Raw genomic sequence first — 21,514 nt, 5'->3', positions numbered from 1 at the left:
CGACCATTGCACTGTTTTATTTTTTCCCTGTCTTATATACACATTGTATTCCTGTTGAATATTTGTACTGTTTTAAAAAAAAATGGGCTTTGGCCCTTAATTAAAATTTACAATACAAAAAAATAAATAAATAAATGATCATGTGTATTCAAAAGTCTTTTTAGTTCAGTTTTGTTGCAGTACACTGAATGTTTATTTAAATGATTTCCTTTATCCTAATAATGAAATGTCCATACTGTCCAGCAAGTGAATTGTTCTTCGCAGGGCTTTTTTTCTTAGAAGATATGTGCAGGTACTCCCCCCTTCTGAGTGACCCCTTGTCTCCGCCCTCTATCCACATACAAGCACCATTCCTTGGTTCCCCCCCTACTCATCTCCTAGTACGACCCATTTTAGAGAATACAGAACCAAGTATCATTTTGTGCTGCAAAGTAATTTGTATGGAATTTGTTAATGATAACGAGAAAAACAGAAAAATAGATCCCCTACTGCCAGCAATGATAGCCCTCCACAGCCAAAATTTATTCCCCCAGCTACAATAGATCCTCCCAGCAACAATAGATCCCCTCAGCAACAATAGATACCCCAGCAATATTAGATCACCTCCAGCAACAATAGATATACCCAGGGACAATAGACATCCACCAGCAACAATAGATCTCCCAGCAGTCAACAACAATAGATCCCCCAGCTACCAGCAACAATAGACCCCTTCCTCAACAGTAGATCCCTCCCAGCAACAACTGCCCCCCCCGAGCAACATAAGACTCCCTTCCATCAACAATAGAACCCTCCCTCAACAATAGACCCCCAACACCCATCATGAGTGGACCCTCCAGCACACCCCAGCACCTTGTAATTATATACATTCAGTGTTGGAGGTTCTGGAACTGTGTTCCCCAGTGTTCCTGCTGAAAAAAGCCCTGGTCCTTTATATATTTACTATGCTGCATTTGTTAACAGGGTAGACCTCTCTATTAGATAGCTCTGCTTTTGTATGAACAATCAGTGAAAATACTTTGTCTATTATTATCGGAAATAATTTTGTCATTGAACTTTCATATCAACCCATGTATTGCTGGGTACAGATGTAACTGAATGTAGACTGCAGACAGTTCCCGTTATGAGCACTCTGCAGTGAATGCAAACACATTTTTTCATGTAAGAATAATGTCTTATTGCTCATTTACATCCGTCCTGCAAATATTTATATCATCTGGAAAGCGTGAAAGAGAAACAATAAATAGGAGTTTCTGTGATTGATTGTGCTACATAGTTTAACGACTGTACTTAAGCATTTTATTGTTTTTTTATGCAGCAATAAAATGTACATTGGGACGAAATTCTTCCTGTAATAACTTTAAATACACTTGAGTGTAAGTTTAGTCATAGATCACAGCACAGCACAAATCAATTGGCAATATTTGACTTTGTTGGTATGAGCAGTCTCCTAGAAGACCGGCATTGTTTTAGCAAAAGATTTGTTGCACCCTGTTTTTCTTTCAGTTTGTGAGCTGACTATGTATATTATTGCATACTGTAGCTGGTAGTTCTGTGTGTCTGGTGAACTTAAAGCGGAGCTCCACCCAAAAGGGGAAGTTTCGCTTTAATGATGCTTCGTCCCCCGCTCCCCATTAAGGATTGGCACCTTTGGGGAGCGGGGGGATTGCCTAGGCATTCGGAAGTGGATGTTGTCCTCCCCCCTTCTGTCCCCGTAGTCTTCTGGGACACTTGACAGGTCCCAGAAGACTACAGGGCCATTCACAAAGCACAGTGCTTCTCGCGCATGCGCAGTGGGCACCCAGCTGTGAAGCCACAAGCTGTCACAACAGGGTGCTCACACTAAAGATGCTGGCACCAGGGAGAGAAGACGGCTGGTGAAATCAGCGGTAGTGAGGACACCGCTGGACCAAGGGATAGGTAAGTGTCTGTATTTTAAGAGTCAGCAGCTACAGTTTTTGTAGCTGCTGACTTTTATTTTATTTTTTTCAGCTGGAACTCTGCTTTACGGAATCAGATTACTGCATGCACAGTTTTTAGTATTGTGTCCCCACTAGGGAGATTCAATTGATTTTTCCTGGTGATCATTGTCACTGAGACTGAAAGGGAGAAAGATGCATTTTGAGCTGTATGATGAAAACAGGTAGCCTTCCAATGGAAACACTTGTTCCATGATTACTGTCTAACACGGTTAGTCATTTTCTTTCTCATTCAGCCAGTGGGTGGAATAAAATTACTCCAACAAATTATTCCATCCACACAAAGTGGATGGAAGATTCCTCCCTTCCGCCTGCTGGGACATGGATCAGCAGCTGCAGCTATATGTCTACAGCCACTGATCGAAGCAAATTTTCCAACATACCACTTTTGTCAAGTGGGGAACCAGCTGATGGCCAGCTTTAGAGGGGATTTTCCCCATTGTGGAGAGATTTATGCTCACTTCCTCTCGTATCAACAGGACAGAAGGTTAAGATCACCAGGTAAAAATAAAGGAAAAAGCCTGAAAAAGAAAAGTAATGTAACCACTACATGTAAAAATTGGTAAGCTGCAATTAAATACATTTTTGTTTTTGGGTTTAAGATCACTTTAGAGAGACCTTGTCATCACTAGACACTTCCTCCTATTCACACATCATTGAACAGGGTGCTGGCAGCCTGGCACTGCTGTATGCATCTCATAGTTATCAATCTTGCTGCTCTGCCTTAGACGACCATACATGGGTCAAAAATCGACCGATTTTTTGTCTGAAACTTGGACCAAAGAATATTCGGACGATTTTCGCTCTGTTAGTGGGTCAATCGCACCGGCCGATTTTCGTGGTTCCTTCCCTTTTCGGTGATCGGGCATGTTGGAAAATTTATGAAAAACAAACGATTTTCGACTCAATTATGGTCAAATCATACGAAAATTTTTCTGAAAAGAATATGCGCATGAGCCGTGACCTGGAAGGAACAGAAGTTTTGCATGTTATATGGGGTGAACTTTATGACTTGGTCGGCCGATTTTCGAAATCAATGATGGCACCATCGGATTACCTAGCAAACAGCGTTTCCAATTTTCGGCTGAAAAATCGTTCGGAATTTGAACCATGTATGGCCTGCATTAGTTTTCTTGCTCCTCTGGTACATTTTCTATAATGTCAGAGACTGTGAGAGTGGTGGGCCGCAACACTCCCCTTCTCCTGGATATGATGTCAACATCCCACCCTGACAGCGGTAGGATTGTCACCTTGCCGGATAATGTAGGATTTGTTGCCAGTGTTAATAATGAGAAAAAAGAAATTATAACATATTTTTTCCTAGAAAAGTTGGCATACCTAGACAGCAGGGAAGACTAACACTCTTTGCTCTTCACCCAGTGACAGCAGTCAGTACAGGCATGAGGAGCTTACGCATGAGCAAAAGCATAGAATGTTTTCTTAATTTTACCTCTGCAGATTCTGCTTGCATCTGGACTCAGCACTGTCATTGTTAATGACTGGACTGTCATCACTGCTAACAGCCATCATAGCAATGAGCACGACTCTTCCCGTGCTGTCAGGAAGGATGGTGACATCTGGGCTGGGAGACAGGGAACATTGCAGTCTATCGCTCTCACAGCCTCCACTATAGAAAGTGTTGCAGATAGAGACAGAAGAAATGATAACCGTGAGATATATAAAGGCCGGAGATTCAAACAAGAATAAAAGGTGGCATGTAGTAGTGGCCTGTTCAATGATGTGTAAATAAGAGGAAGAGTGTAGTGATGCCCATGCAGGACAAAGTGACCAAGGGGGTTATTTACTAAAACTAGAGGGTGCAAAAACTGGTGCAGGTCTGCACAGAAACCAATCAGCTTCCAGGTTTTATTGCCAAAGCTTAATTGAACAAGCTGAATTTAGAAGCTGATTGGCTACCATGCACAGCTGCACCAGATTCTGAGTGCACCAGGTTTAGTAAATCCCCCCCATTGTGCCTGCAAACAGAATAATAATATTTAGGTAGCTGTGAATGCACAACTTTCAAGACACATGTTTATTAAGTTATTAATATATATGCGCCATATTCAAATTACCTATTACAAAAACACTGTTTCGCACAGTGGGGTCCCAAACACATAGTGCTACTCTGGCATCCCCCGGGACACCACCCCTAGGGTGTACCCTCTGCCTTCCCAGAAATGTAGCACAGTTAAATCAGGAGGCAGTGGGTCCCTAGGAGTCCTCCACTAGGGAATTATTTTCATGCCCCACCTTACCCAGTGAACACCCCAGTTACTGTTCCCCACCATGTCAGCAAGGATACTATACAGCTAGTCATCCCAGCCCAAAAGGGCCGATTGACAGTGGAGTACCTCTATTGGACATTGATAAGAACACATACTATACTTGATCTTAGCGAAAAGGCTGATAATATCTCACTGTTGGGTCTTTCTGATAAAAACCATATATGCAGGTTTAAGGTTAGTCTTACCTTAGGTTTTCAGTTATCTTAAGGTTAAGTTTATTGTGATCATTAGGGCTGGTAGTAGTATTACCATTAAGGTTACCATAAGGTTTAGTGTGCTTTGACCCAACAACAGATCTACGATAATTAAAAAAAGCTTTTCTATCCCTCAGGAGCCATTTAAAGTCCACTGTACTGTTACAAACCAAGAAAACAATCTTCATTTTACTTTCCCTTTGGACAGATGCTCTCATAGTATGTATGCGGTTTACTTTTTTTTTTCATTTCAGTCTATCACAACATACAAAATAAAGCTCTGGTACATTTCCTGTTGTACTCAGAGCTTTATTAAAGAATAGTTGATCCAGACAAAGGCAAAACCAATTATGAACCTTCAATTTATTCCAAAAGGGAAAAAAAACATTCCTGACCCACTAATTTGATTGGATACTTGCTGGATCAGGCTGCTGGCTCTTTTCTCTTGATCGATGTATCGGAAGATGTCAGTTTGCAATGTGATCCTGAATAGGTCCCTACAGTATAGTATCTCACTCACACACTCTACCAAGTGTAACAAAATATACTATATTAAAAGAAGAGCAAGTGCGTCTCAGTCCCACATTGCTCACAAGAACAACTTCATAGACTACTGTATCATCACAATACTTACTCCTATAAATTCTCATTCACAATATAAGAATAATAATAATAAAAAATTCTCTGATAGTGTCCATGTTTAAGCAATGCCCCTAAACCAGAGTTACTTACCCAGGGAATCGCTAGAAGTCCCTAGGGGTATCCACCATGATCTTCCTGTCAATCGCAGGCAGGTGATGGGTATATCACATCCCCACCCAGCCAACCCTCCATCTACTCCTCCCACATATGCAGAATAGCACAGGGAAGCAGTATCCTTAAGTATTTGAACTGATCCCCACAGGACTTCCTTTCCCAGCCATCCCCAGCCCTGCGCTTCTGTGCGTGTGAAGGAAAACGCTTCTATACTACAGACTTCTAAATCCTGCACTCTGCCCTCCTGCCCCCCCCGTACTGTGCCCTCCTGACCTTATGAGCTGTGCCCTCCTTCCCCCTGTACTGTGCTCTCCTGACCCCATGTGCTGTGCCCTCCTGCCCCCTATACTGTGCACTCTTGACCTTATGATCTGTGCCCTCCTGCCCCCTGTACTGTGCTCTCCTGACCCCATGTGCTGTGCACTCCTGAATCCCTGTGCTGTGCCCTCCTGCCCCCTGTACTGTGCACTCCTGAATCCCTGTGCTGTGCCCTCCTGCCCCCTGTACTGTGCACTCCTGAATCCCTGTGCTGTGCCCTCCTGCCCCCTGTACTGTGCTCTCCTGACCCCATGTGCTGTGCACTCCTGAATCCCTGTGCTGTGCCCTCCTGCCCTCTGTACTGTGCTCTCCTGACCCCATGTGCTGTGCCCTCCTTCCCCCTATACTGTGCTCTCCTGACCCCATGTGCTGTGCCCTCCTGCCCCCTATACTGTGCTCTCCTGACCCCATGTGCTGTGCCCTCCTGCCCCCTGTACTGTGCTCTCCTGACCCCATGTGCTGTGCCCTCCTACCCCCTGTACTGTGTTCCCCTGACCCCTTATGCTGTGTCCACCTGCAGGTCTGGTGGTTAGTGGAGGGGTGGGGATAGGGGTCAGGTGTGGTGTTAGGGGAAATGGTTGGGAAGGGTGTTAAGCATGGTACTTCAAGGATGGGATCAGGTGTGGTGATTAGAGGGAGAGGTGGGCATGGGGGTCAGATGTACTAATAGGTGGGGGTCCTGTGCAGTAGTTAGGGAGGGGTGGAGATGGGGGTCAGGTTAGAGGATGGGGTGCGGGGCAGGTGCAGTGGTTAAAGGAGGGGTTATAGTAACTAACAAAGTGCATAATCCCTAATAACCATAGACAGAAGGATCAGTGCACTGGAGACGGGGTGAGGCCAAGAGAAGACAGGACTAGAAACCGATATCCTCCTGTTGAAAGCCTTGCTAAAGTGAGGCTTGGTGAGCAGAGCAGAGATGCTGAATCCTGGAAGGGGCTAGTGCTGTGAAGATTGCACTGTCCAAGTGAAATCTCAGACAGGATTTACTATTATTCGGTGGAGGAAACTTTCTACCACTACTGTAATGGATGTTGGAGGTACTGTTCCCTCCTTTTTTAGTTGGCTGGAAAGGTTCTGGATGATGCAAAAGTACTCTCATCTGGGTGGTGTTTGGCCCTGTGAATGAGTCTCAAGAGAATTTTTTTTTATTGTATTGTTGTTTCAATATTGTACATGAGAATTAGTAGAAGTTTGCATTGTCATCATTCTGTTACCTGGGGGGATGTAGTAATCAGCAGCTCAAGCTGGACAGACAAAGCCAAATTTCTTTAACTTCCTCTTTTACTGTTTACAGAAAGGCCTCTGTTGGGCTTCCGCAAGGGGTACATCCATCTTTTTCTGAAAATGGCCATCAATAGTCTATTCCCGGAGTTCTAGGAGAAAGGCAACAATACCAGCCTCTAGTTCTCTAAACTGAATGAATGTAAAAAAAATGGATGACCCAATTTTTCTGTACCTTTCCACTCTTCTGAAAACAGCAAGGATGAAATCTGTGATTTTCACATGGGCCACTAGTTGTGAATTTAGTGTTCTCAAGCTTCAGATGCCTATGAATGATTCCTTTAGTATGTAAGAACTGGATACTACAGACTATTTTCACTTCAACCTTCAGAAATCCGTTCTTGCAAACTAGCTGAAGTATGGTCCCACATCTGGCCAGCGCCATGACATAATATACATAGTTGTGTGTGTGGAATAGTCCATAGCTATGAATTAGGAAGGGAAATTAATTTGACAGTTGTAACACCCTGTGCTTGATCCTGAAGTGTTTATATTGTATTTTTATATTTTTACAGATACCTGATAATCTTGCACATGAACCATTGCCAAAAGAACTGTTCCAAAGCCCCCTTCTCCAAGCACACTATGGCAAATGCATTTTTCAGCTGTCATGGCTGCTATCTGTCCACTGGGTGGTAAAAGACTGACTAGGGCCCAGTTCATCTTAATTTTTATGATTTAAGGTGACAGCTTCAGGTTCAGGGACTGCGGATGTTAATTGTCCAGAAGGGTCTTGGCCTTCTGTTTTCTCTCCAGTTGTTTTGCATGTCTTTCCAGAAGCGTAATTCTCTTGAAATGATCCTGAAACTACACCAAACTCTTCCTTGGACCTAAACTTCTTCTTACACTGTGTTATGCAATGTGTTTTAAAAAGTATCTCACTTTTTGCACCCAATGTTGGTCTTTTTGCACATTGCATGCCTACAAGTTATCTTCTGGGACCTTGGGAGCTGCTGACTTTTCAGGCTTTTTCTTCCACTTTCAAATTTTAAATCCTTTTCTGACTGTTTTTTAAGAACCTTTTTCATCTCCTGTTTGGATATCTCTTGATCTTCTGTTTTCTGTTTAAGTATCCTGAAAAGATCTCAGATCCACCTCCCCAAAAGAACATGCTGTGCATCTTCTCTGCCTTCTTCTTTGATAGCTTGCTTTCAGGTGCAGTTAGCTCACCAATTATAGTATGGTAAAGGGAAAGTTGTAATTGAAAGTTAGCTCCCTTTTAGAATGGGCCCTCCTTAGTGATGTCATGGGTGTGGTTAGTGTCCATATAAATGTTAGTGTGGGAGGAGACTGGGAAGACAGGGCATGGGAACCAGACAGCCCATAGCTGCTAAGATGTAGTCTCCTGCAGAGCTGATACAATAGGGCCCTTCGCTGGGCTGAAGTACAGAGCATGGCTGTAGTCACCCTGTCTCCCCTGACGTTCTTCTACAGGTCCTTCAGTGGGGAGCATAAAGCCTTGGAGGCCTGCACAGAGTCCTTGAAGTGAGTTGTGGTGAAGCCTGAGAATGACTGTGCCATCTGGGAGTGTGCCCAATTGGGCAGAGCTATGGAAGGGACATTGAGGAGAGAATGGTATAATAAAAAATGTACCTTGATCCCTCCACCCTCAGTTGCGGGTCCAGATATAGTGAATGCAGGGTCCTGGGTTTAGTAATACTTTGGACTTAGTATACATAGGGAAGTGGTCCCAGCTCTGTAGTGCTCCCAAGGAGAGGAATGGAGGCATAAAGGAAAGATGGCTTACAGGTATGTACCTGAACAATGTCAATGTGATCTGCCATGGAAAAGTTACAGTAAAGTGCAGAAAGTGCATTTATGTGTGCACATTATTTTGTTCTACATATATAGGCCTCTAGCTGGGCATTACATGAGTGGTCCTCAGAACAGGACTTCAGTAGGCGACGCCTACTTTTTTACTATATGCCTACTGAGGAAGTCCCGCCCAGGACGTAACGTGTGTGGGGTTTGGAGCTACGCACATGACGTCATGTCACGGCCATCTCACCGAATATTGGTAATGTGAATACATGCTTTTATCCCTGCACAGTGGAATGCTGTATCCTGTAAGTGTCATCTCACTTTTTAGCAGTACATTTAGCAAATGGAGAGCACTATGAGCTGTCTCTTTATTCTTGCATGAATGTTTCTGCATCGCTGAGCTGTAAGAGAACAGAGAAGAGCATTTGGATTGAGAATTTATGCTGTTAAAGGGAAAGCGTTTTTGATCTACTGTTAGTTCAGAGATCATTCTCTGGAGGTGAGCAGCCAATTTTTTTTGGTGGAGGTGGTTAACACATGGGTGTTATGTTAAAAAGACTGTTAACAAGCACTATGGTGATTGGATTTTGGGACCTTTATAAAGTTTGGATTTACGGGCACTTCATTTCTTATTGTATTGATTTGCATATGAGTTGTTTATTGTTTGGTTGTGCTACACTATTTTGATTTGTAAATCCCCTTTTTTGCATCACAATATCACATCACAGTGGGATCAATGTTTCTGACCCATGCGGGACCCCTTCATTATGGCATGTGTGACAGTGCTAGGCAAACAATTGTCACTGGAATAGAAAGTGAAAGAACTAAAATATCACTGGGACAGATATGGGGAAAGAACTAAAATATTACAGCTGTCACCATAACAAAAGGTGAAGGAAGATCTTCAAATGGAGCCACCTTATCCAGTGAAAGCAGTCTAAGATGCAATGTCCCTCCCTTTGGAGGAATATCCCCTCATTTCTATTGAGGAAATCAACAGGAAATGAAGGAAATTCTCTCCTATGGAACACAGACAAGAAAAAAAAAACACATAATGGTATTTGTAACCCTTTCTTGCAACATATGAAAGCACAAAATCTTGAGGTTCACAGTAATTACACTTTTAGTGTAGCACCGTCATTTTGGGAAGCAGTGGGCAGTTAGGTTTACAGGTCACTATGCACAAGCTTAGGTATAGGTGTGAGGCAACATTTCCCCTAATGCCTTATGCATCTGTGCGAGGATCTACCTGTTCAGATGTATATGAAATGGATTGTTTAGGTGGTTGCTAAATCTAAATCAGGTTGCACATACAGTGAAGGAAATAAGTATTTGATCCCCTGCTGATATTGAATGTTTGCCCACTCACAAATAAATGATCAGTCTAAAAATCGAATGGTAGGTGTATTGTAACACCTAGAGACAGAATAGCAACAAAACATTCAAAAGAAATGCATGTCTAACAAATTATGCACTGATTTACATGTTCATAAGGGAAATAGGTATTTGATCCCCCTCACAAAACATGGCTTAGTACTTGGTGGCAAATCCCTTGTTGGCAACCACAGAGGTCAGACGTTTCCTGTAGTTGGACACCAGGTTTGCACACATCTCAGGAGGGATTTTTGAACACTCCTCTTGGCTGATCCTCTTCAGCCAATCCCTGAGGAGGTATGCCCAGTAGGTGACTGGATGGGAACATATATAGCCCTGGGTTTGTCCTACTGGAGAAGTTTCCAGCCTCATGGGTTGCTTCCCCTTTGAGCCAGTCCTGCTGAAGTTGGCTGATGTTCATTGAGGCCCAAGCTGTAGCAGAGCTTGAGGGTCTATTCCTAATTTACTTTGGAGCTAAGGATTTGGTCTGGAGAACTCACTGAAGAATGCCTGGTGGAAACTGGGAGGTGTGCAGCTGCCCTGGGATATTGTGAGTATTGACCCAAGATTAAGGCTTAATGACTGTGTGCTGTCCTACTCCTAGGGTGGCAGATGTAGCTCATACTGAGACTGCTTCTACAGAGTCTTAGCTCTGGTATTCCCCCTTGTTTCTGTCTTAAAGACTGCTCAAAGAAGCTTCACCTAATGAAATTTGTCCTCCTGTTATAAGTCAGCATCTTGAAATATCCCATAACACCCCAACCCCTCTCCCGTTACCAGTTCTACAAGCAATAAATACAAAAAAAAAAAGATAAGAGGGCTGAGAAAGAATGATATTATGACTGCATGAATAACTGTGTTTCTCTCCTATAGTATATGAATACTAAAGCAGAATTTTGGAAAAAGGGGCTTTCTTTCTGATAACAGTAAATTTATAGCACCATAATGTCATTGTGGTCTTCTGAAAATTGCTCTGCTTCCGGGAAAATGGCAGAGGGCTTTAGATCTAGCCACATGTCACCTCCACAAAGGGAGAGAGAACTAAGGAAAATGTAGGGCGTGGTGGAGGTGAGGGCAATGTGTGTGTGCGGACAGAGCCGAGGGCAGATGCAGGTACCGTGGGCAGCTCAGATCATGAGTCTGAGGCTCCTGCGTCCATCCAGTGGAGACAGCTGGGATGTTATTACATCACTGCTTACAGTCTAAAGTACTACAGAGGACTGTCTAAAGTGCTGTAGACTGGACACATTTTTATCCGGAGTTCAGATTTAATTTGTAAAGTACTATGTAACATAAGCAATTGCCATATTATTTTTAATAAAATACATTGTACTTATTTTCACCTTTTTTCCCTCATTTGCTGCATTTCAGTGCTGCTGATCTCCTGCATTCCTTTGGTGCCACGTCCTGTTTTCATGCACTCCAGTGATGGCTCCACGGCAATTCTCAGGGTGGGTTTCCTGATAGTGACAGTAAGACATGTCTGTGCAAAATGTTTTAGCACAGACATGTGTAATGTACATTGGGAAACCATGTGATAAGGTGACAACACAGAGAACAGCTGGGACACAGAAGAAAATGTTGTCACTCTATAACAGAAAGTACCTGCACTAAGACCTTTATGTTACAATCACCAGTCATTATTTTAATAAAAGCTGCAGATTTAAAATTATTTAAAATTACTTTACAAATGACTTTAACATGTTAAAGCTTCTAAGACATTTTGATGATTGGAATTACACATACGTTCAGTCTTTTGTTGTATGTTGCTGTTTTTGTTCTTTCTCTGTATTACACAGTATAAAACTATGTGACACTGACTTCTGGAGTAAGAATGAATGGAAGGAAAGTCAGGCTAAGGAAGCAGTGTAACCTGTGAGCCATGGTCTCAGTTACTAGCCTGCAGCTCTACTGTCACCCAACTCCAATAAAAACAGCAGTGTACAGGGGCTAATAGAATCTATTACTCCAGCAGTATAATCACCCCTTTCATTGGGGACTTGATATTCAGACAGCAAAATAAATATTGTTAACCACTTAGATGCTAGTGGGCGTAAGATACTTAGAAGAGCAACCTATAGACTGCAGTGGGTCTGAAGATCAATGGCTGTCCATCTGATCTGACCTGAATGCTGCTTTATGATGGGAGATTTTTTTATTATGGCTGGCTGGACAAACAAAAACTGAGCCATGTATGGCCAGCTGTTGTCTACAAAGACAGTAAAAAGGAAATTAAGTCTCCCCTTGTACATCTTATTTCAGCTCTTCTTGACTGGAAATGTCACAAAGGGGTGTAGGATCAGTGTCTACAGCAACCTCTGTATTCCTTAACCGCTTCCATACCGGGCAATTTTATCCCCTTCTTGCCCAGGCCAATTTTCAGGTTTCAGCGCTCTCACACTTTGAATGACAATTGCGCGGTCATACAACATTGTACCCAAACTAAATTTGTATCATTTTGTTCACACAACTAGAGCTTTCTTTTGGAAGTATTTAATCACCACTGGGGTTTTTATTTTTTGCTAAATTAACAAAAAAAGACTGAAAATTTTGAAAAAAAACCACGTTATAAACACATTTCTGTTAGAAAAGTTTGCAAACAAATAATTGTTCTTCATAAATTTAGGCCAAGATATATTCTGCTACATTTCTTTGGTGAAAATAACCTAAATCAGTATTTATTATTTAGTCTGTAGGAAAGTTATAGAGTTCACAAACTATGGTATAGATCTGAAAATTGATCAATCCTGAAGTACTGACAGCCAATCTAATTTCTTGAGGCCCAACAATGTCAGAACAGTACAGATATCCCGCAAATGATCCCTTTTTGCAAAGTAGACAGTGACATATTTCATAAGAGGCATGGCGAGTTTTTTGAAGTTGTAATTTTTTGTCATAATTTTTTGAAAAATTAGGAAATTAAAAAAATTATTTTCACAATTTTTTTTGATATACTGTCACCAGTGCAGTACAGTGTCAGCATATAACTGGTGTGGTGGTGATCAGGGACACTGACTGATGACAGAACGAAGAAAAAAATTTGATCATTTTTAAAAATGTTTTATATTTTTTTTTATTTTTATTAAATTGCCATAGTAACATTGTACTACTTTTTAGCTGTGATTGGCCATGGGTAATCACATGACACAGATGGGCCCAGCTTGTGCATGTGATCACTGTGACCATTCACAGCTAGACACACGTGTATACAATGGATGTCATGAAAGGAAGCCATCCATTGTATAAAACTGTCTTGTGGCCTGGTGTGATTGGTCACAGCAGGTCACATGGTACTGGCAACGTGACCGGTACACAGATCTATCATCGGCCGTGTCCGAGGTACACAGCTGGTGATAGAGCTCGCCACAGAGTGGGCCTGCGGGCGCACGCAGTGCGCGATCTGGGAAAGACGTCATATGGCGCCCTCCCAGAGGGACAAGAGGCTCGCCTGACTGTCATTTTAATATAGGCCACGTGGGAAGTGGTTAAAGCCCAAGTCCAGGCAAGCAAAAAATATCCAATGTGCAGCCCCATTGCCAGGGTTAATGGCTCATTTTTTCTTGGGGAGAGGAGAAACAGTTTTACTTACCTGATCCTCCACTGCCCTGGCAGAAGATGTTCCCCCAAGCTCCAGCAGTAGACTGTCCCTCAGTATCATCATGTCCAATGCAGGGCTATGGGGGAAGGGGGGAGAAGACCCATGAGAATTAGTCTAGCTGTGGGAAGGAGCAGAAGATCGAGTCAGCAAAGTTTTTTTCCCTAAAGCAGAACAAGCAATTCATCTGTGCAGTGCAGGCACAGCCCCACTGCATGGGATAATCTTTAGTTGCCCCAAGCTGGGCTTTATTGTAGAACTATAGGTAAACCTTTTTTTGCCATTTTGGATAGAATATGGGAGGGTAATAACTCCTTTCAAATGTTTTTTTTGCAGTCTGTGTCCCATTGCGGAGATTTCCCCTTAACTTCCTGTCCCATATCCAAACAGCAAGTAAGAGGAAATCCCTGCAAATTGAAGGAATTCCATGGGCACCCACAGTGTCCCCATTGGAAGATTTCCCCTCTATTACTTTTCTGGGGACAACCCAAAAAATTGGATTTTATTTTACTTTAACTTTCAATGATAATAGTAAACAGGACATGTATTCAAGTCAAGGCAGCCATAGAGAGGGTGAATCTCCTTAATGGGGGGGCACCGACAACAATAAAAACTGACAGGGGCTCTAATCCACCTCCACTCTTTCCAAAGCTAAACGGAAAAAGTTTTACCTAATTAAACTAATAATATAGTGATGATTTGTGTTATCTTCACATACACACAGATTGTCTATGCTTGAAATTGCCTCAACAACCCCCCTATTGGGAACCCCTTCCACCTTTGGGCCCCACAGCAGCCGGCTGGACTGCTATGGTTATTGCTATGCCACTGAACTACATGTAACATTGAGCTATGTTTGTTTCAGTAATTATATACTATACTAGATATGAGCAGCACAGTGGTTAAATGGTTAGCACTTCTGCCTGGCAGTACTAGGGTCGTTGGTTCGTTTCCCAACCACGGCACCACCTGCCTGGAGTTTGCATGTTCTCCCTGTGCCTGCGTGGGTTTCCTCTGGGTACTCTGGTTTCCTCCCACACTTCAAAGACATGCTGGTAGGTGAATTGGATCCTGTCTAAATTGGCCCTTGTATGTGTATGTATGAATGTCAGTTAGGGACTTTAGATTGTACGCCCCTTGAGGGTTAGGGACTGATGTGAATGTACAATATATATGTAAAGCTGAGCGACCTATCGGCGCTTTATAAATACTGTATAATAATAATAATAATAATAATAAAAAAGCACTGCGTAAATTGACGGCGCTATATAAGTACCTGAAATAAATAAATATGGACTAAACTAAGATTTTGACATTTGTCTTGGGTACTTATCTGATTCTTCAACAACTATTAATGACTAGTTTATAGTGAGACACACAGGCTATTTTTCATGCATACCATTCATTGAATCAAATGGCTTCCTTGTCTTGAATACATGTTACTGTAAAATATAGAATTTGTGTGATATATACAAAATAAGTCTACTACAGAAATGCTGATCACTTTATATTGATTTCCCCTTGAATGATATAAACTGAGAGTGATAAATATACTATTAATAAAGTGTCCTTTGTGCACAAAGCTGTGTTTGACAATATTTATCGAGTTGCTGCTCCTTGGCCTGTCTGTGTCAGTTGATAAATGGCTCCAGTCTGCCAGTCCCAGGTGAGTACATGTTGTCCAGCCTGTATACATATTGACACAGGGAAGCTGTCAGTAGCAGGGAGAGTGACAGCTTGTAAGAGGCCAGGATAATGTGGACAAAGCCTCTGCCCTTGTTGTCCTACCCCCAAAGAGAGATCGGGATTGTCCCTTGGAACCTGCAATGGAAAAAGCTGAATTCACTATGAAATGGTAATCTGATACATGGACTTCACAGGCAGCCCATGGGGGGGTATTTCATTGTGTCAACTAATATATTTACTTTTCTTCACTTAGGTCAACAGTACATTTCAGCCCTTGGAAATTATAATTAGTGCAAAAATAGAAAAAGACAACATTCATCTTGCAGTCTGTGCTTCCCAAATGCCAAACTAATAGCCTGTAAGGAGCCTATCATTGAATTATGAATACCTATATATTCAGATAGCAAACCATTCACAAACTCTATTATGAATTACAGCAGATATGAGGGCCACATTGTAAATATTACAGATATTGACAAGCCAAACAAGTCAGTTTCACAAATGAATGAACAAACATACCACAAAAAATAACTTTACATCAGAAGCCCCCAACACATCAGTAGTCCCCATTCACATCAGAACCCCCCCTTTCACATCAGGGTCCCGTTTTCACATCAGAGCCCCTCCCCTTAACATCAGAGTCCTCCATTTAATTTTAGACCCCCCCTTTCACTTCAGAGCATTCCCCCTTCATATCAGAGCCCCCTTCACATATGAATCCTCCTTGCACATAAGAATGCCCCTTTTCACCTCATATCCTCCTTTCACATCGTAGTTCCCTTTTCACACCAGATTCCCCTTTTTCTTTAATTTATGGTGCATTTTTTTACATGGCAGGTGTGTTCTGGCTGTGCATGTCCATGCAAATCTGTGTATCCAAGTTTTTCAGCCTATTTATTTGTGATTACTGAAATAAAAATAAATATTGTGGCATGCTTAGTACAATGTAGCGAACAGTGGGCATGGTTTTATTTGTGACTGGGGTGTTGCCAGGATTGTAAAAGACCTAGGGTGTATCTGGTGGAGTAGTAGACTTTTAGACATGCAAAACAAAAAAAAATTGTTTTTTTTGTTTCAGATCAGTTCGTTAAGCTACTCACTGTTCCATTCGTAACAAAATTCATTTCGTTTTGTTTCCTTTTGTTTTGTTTATTCATTTTCAACAAGATTAAAAGTATTAGAATTGAATTCGAATAGAAAATATTGAATCAATTTGATCCAAACTAATTTCTTGTGAAGAATAGCTGCTTCTTTTCTATTCGAAGTTTGTTTAAATTTGTTACCATCGCAATTCAGAAATTCAGATACATCCAAATCTCTGAATAACAAACATTTCATCCGAATTTTGGTTCAGTACAAAATGAACCACACATGTCTAATGACGTTAAGGTTAGGTTCACACCTATGCGTTTTGCTGTGCATTTTGCATTTTGCAGAAACATACTACAGTCCATTTAACATGATTTTCTATGGGACACGTTCACATCTCCGCATTTTCACCCGGTGAGATTTTTGGGAAAGGATAAGGGACCTTTGTAAACACAAAATGTTGCAGTTTGGTTCAATAGACGTCATTGGAGATGCTGCAGAAATGCATGTAGTGTATTTTTTATGCATTTTGGTTGCATTTTACATTTTTAATCTGCCCAGCAACAAGTTGGCAAAAAAATGATAAAAAATGCAAAAAGCAAAATGCATCAAAAACGTGCCAAAAATTGTCACAGAAACAATTGAGTACTGTCCGTGTCAAAAACACGTGCAAAAATGCAAAACACACCGCAAAAAGCACTGCAGAAATGGATCAAACGCTAACTGCATAGGTCTGAACCTAGCTTAAGGGCCAGCTAGGCAGTCAGGAGACAAGCATTGTATGCTTATAGTCATAATTATATGTGAAAAACCAAATCTCTGCCTCTCGTTACAGCACAGGGAGACAGTAAATCTGGACATACACTGGTATTTTTTGGTTAAAACAAATGTTGGTTTGCCCTCAGTAACAATTAAGAAATTGAACGAATGTCCCAAAAATGTTACCTTTTTAACAAAATTCTACTAGAGTATGGACAGCGTTTGTCAGACAAATTTACACCTTAATATTCAATTATTCACTAAGGAATCCACTATCATTAGCAAAAAACGCATACTGGAATTTTCAGAACATGAAATATCCCTCTGCTTTGGGAGGGTATGGGTCACATTGAACATTTCATTTATGTATCCATTTTTTTTTTACTTTCTTTTTTTACTTATTTTGAATTATTAACATATAATGTAATTACCAAGTAAATGTAGCAATATAACATACGACATTTGAATGTTCACAATACATGAATTACAAGATATTAGACAATGATCTTGTCAGTATGCAATGCATGCTGTAAAATAAAATTGTTGAAACAAGTGAAATGTCTATCATCTTATTATACAAGCACAGGTACAGTACATACTAAAAGTACACACAATGGTGAGCTTTGACAGAGTATATGCAAGCATATGCATATATCTAGATAGGGGGTCTCCAAACTTTTGAAACAAAGGCCCATTTTACTGCCCTTCAAACTCTAGGGGCCAGACTGTGTACAGTTTAAGTGGAAAATGCCCCTGCCATTGGTGGGAGTAGACAATGTCACAGGCTTGGTGGTCAGTGGGAGTAATAAAATGACATCATTGGCATCAATGGAAGGAATATTGCCCCATAATTCGTGGCAGTGGGAGGAATAGTCTCCCATAATAGTCAGTGGGAGTTTTAGTTCCCCATATTGATGTCAGTACGAGGAATAGTACCCCATTGGAGTCAGTTGGAGGATTAGTGCCCTGTCTTTTGTATCAGTGGAAGGAATATTGCCCCAACGGCTGGATAAAGGCAAACAAAGGGCCACATCTGGCCCTCGGGCCACAGTTTGGAGGCCCCTGATCTAGATAAATTTTCAATTGGTGTATTGGTACTGTTAGCAATCTGTGAAACCAAACATTTAACCAAATTAAATAGTTTTAAATTGTACCTACAGATAGGTGTATAATAAAGCTCGCCTCTAGGTACAGCGACTATCTCTTAACATACACCATATAGGAGACATTCACAACAGCCGGTGACGTCACTGGCATGCGCAGTGTGTTCTGCATTCAGAGCACACTGAGTGCGCCGTCAGTGCAGAGAGCAGTGTGCCACAATCATGACTCCCGTGTGAGTGGGAATGACATCATCATTGGCCCTCCATTCAAATGGCAAGAGCGCACGAACCTCGAAGGAAGACCAGGCGAAGATTAATGTTCTGATAGCAGTGACACCATGCCACTGGAGGACTCTGCTACAATGTGTTAGTATGCTAGTATGCAAGTAACCTGCAGGGGGCCCCCTCTTTTTGTAATTGAGTTTACTATCGCTTTAAGGGGAGAGGCAATAAGAGAGGAGTATTTATTTTACTTTTCTCATTAGGAATTACAAAATTATTTGGGGCCCATGAACTATTATGCCTTTTATTTCTAAAATTAAAAGTGCACCTCCTGTGCCCAGACAATAAACTATTTACATATTCTTAACAAGCAGTAAAAGAGCTTTAAAACACACCATCCATAGCCTCTCTAGCTGCTCTAAAGTGGTATTAAACCCAAAAGCAAACATTTATCATATTGCAGCTTATCAACTCTTAGATGTGATGGCTGCATTCCTTTTCATGCTTAGGCTTTCTTTTTTCTATTTTCATCTGGTGATCCAGTCAGAAAATCTGTTGTTTTTCAAAAGCACAAGCTCTCCAGCAGATTGTATCAGTGTACATGCATGAGACAAACCATTGAACACTGGCATGGGTAATTCAATGATCAGCTTTTATTTATGTAAAACCTTTAGACCAAAAGGAAAACACTGTTTGCTGGACTGGAACTGATTATAAAGTATTAGCTGGAGTTTGGCTTCAATTGGACACTACTCCCCCCCCCTTCCCAGACTGACAATGCTGCTGTCTGCTGTACCTCCTGTGCCTCTTCTTCCAGAGTGTTGTCTGCATAAAACAAGGTGTGTTACTGGCCAGATCTCCAGGTAAAGCAGAGGGAAAAAGCCAAAGAAAAGAAAACAGATACACCCATTAAATTTAAGGCGGAGTTCCACCCAAAAGGGGAAGTTCCGTTTTAATACTTTGTCCCCCACTCCCCATTAAGGAGTAGCACCTTTGGGGAGAGGGGGGAGGAGATACCCGCTCCCACTTCCGCTGCGATCACCTAGGCGATCGGAAACGGAAGTTGTCACAACGCAAGTTGTCACAGCCGGGTGCCCACACTAAAGATGCCAGCACCGGGGAGAGCAGACGGCCGGTGAAACCAGCCATGGTGAGGACACAGCTGGAATGAGGGACAGGTAAGTGGCTGTATTTTAAAAGTCAGCAGCTACAGTTTTTGTAGCTGCTGACTTTTTTTTTTTTTTTAGCTGGAACTCCGCTTTAAAGTGTTACTAAACCTACAACAGTAAAATCAATCTGTATATGCAGTAAAGCATGCTTGTTCTACTCACTGTGGAACCCAAGGGGTTAATCCTCTGCATTGTGTAAAAAGGCTGTTTGATCCTGTCTTCTCTGATCCTCCCCTTCTTCTACTGTCTCTAATCCATCTTCTGATAGCACAGAGCCTTGGGGGCAAGCTGCACATGCTCAGTTTAGTGTGTTTTGCTATAGTTTTTTTTTTCTTTTTTTTTACTTGGGAGAGTGCATGTGATCAGTACAGGGCCAATCATCACTGTCCAGACACAGGATCAGGAGTCCTGCAGTCTGGTAGAACAATCAGGGGAAAATGAAAACTATTCCTGCAAGCTTTAACCAGTGCTCTGCTGAACACTGATAGAAGTCAAAAGACTGCTCTAACTGCTGATGAGAAAAGGTATTTATTAGTTTATATTTACTAAAATAATAGAACTTCCATGTTCTGTGTACTGTGGTGGACCAGATATAGTGATTGCAGGGTCCTGGGTTTAGTAACACTTTAATGATTTCTATGCTGCAATATATTACATTTTTTGTTTTGGGTTTAATATAGCTTAGTGAGGTTACTCTTTCCCATCGATCTTTGGGACTCTAAAGTTGGGTTTCAGGCCCCCTCCTCACTATCAGCATGCTAAAATCATTTGTTTTAACATGCAGGCTAGCTTCTTTTGGGTGTTGGTGGTGAGGGCCATGTCTTGCTGTTTCCAGTGCAAGGTGCTGTTTACCTTATTTGTTTAACCCTTTTTAGAAATGTCAAAGTGCCACTACTGAGCTGCCATGGGAAAATGGACATTGCATTTAGGTGAACTCTGTTGCATTGTGAAAAATGCACCACGTCTGAAGGCAGTGTTGCAGAGTGAACAGGGCACAAAGAAAACATGGAAATAATTGTTAAGCTAAATGAAGTTGAGGTTTGGGTTCAGCTTTTTGTTCATAGGTACATTGGTTAAGTGTGGAGCCATGTATGACCTGAGTAGCTGCCCTGCTGCATAGTGAACACAGGAAGTCGCTTGCTTGGCACAGGCACCATTCAGAGACCACTTTGGCCTTGATTTACTAAAACTAGAGAGTGCAAAATCTGGTGCAGCTCTGTATAGAAGCCAATCAGCTTCCAATTTTTTTGCCAAAGCTTAAATGATGAAGTTGAAATTAAAAGCTGATTGGCTTCCATGCATAGCTGCACCAGGTTTTGCACGCTCCAGTTTTAGTAAATCAGCCCCTTTGTATTTTCTCAGTGAATGCAAAGTGTTCTCTGATTGGACAAGGCGTAGAATTGGAGCAATGATAACACAATCTTCTCCTTTTTCAATCAGAGAAAACCTTGCATTTATTGAGAAAATGCAAAGTGCTCTCTGAATGGTGCCTGTGCCAAGCGAGCGACCTCCTGTGTTCACTATGCAGGGAAATCACTCAGCATAGGACCCCATAATTGTAGAAGGTGACTATAGTATTGATGACTAGTACAGTCGTTTTCAGCATCCACAGGGATCGACCAGGAATGGCACATACATATTTACATCGGTCCAAGATGGACCGATGTAACTGTAAAAAAGCCATGGCTAAACGTCAGCTTTAAGATTTCAGTACCTGTGTTGGGAAGTTTTAAAACAATTTATTACCAATGCTTATAGATACAGAGATGAATAAGAACTTGTTTCAAAGTGCCTGATCAAAGTATGTAATTACTCAAGTGTCCATGATCTTGACACAGGTTCATTTAAATGTGCACTTTTTAATGAACACTTTTTAATCAGAGTATAGCATCAAGTCAATTAAACTCCTGGGATATTGATCTGGTCAGTTAAGTTGCAGA

Source organism: Staurois parvus, unplaced genomic scaffold (assembly GCF_062004578.1).
Source record: "Staurois parvus isolate SC_StPar_1 unplaced genomic scaffold, SC_StPar_1.0 ptg000748l, whole genome shotgun sequence".
NCBI classification, from domain to species: Eukaryota; Metazoa; Chordata; class Amphibia; order Anura; family Ranidae; genus Staurois; species Staurois parvus.
Note: the sequence above shows the minus strand (reverse complement) of the source record.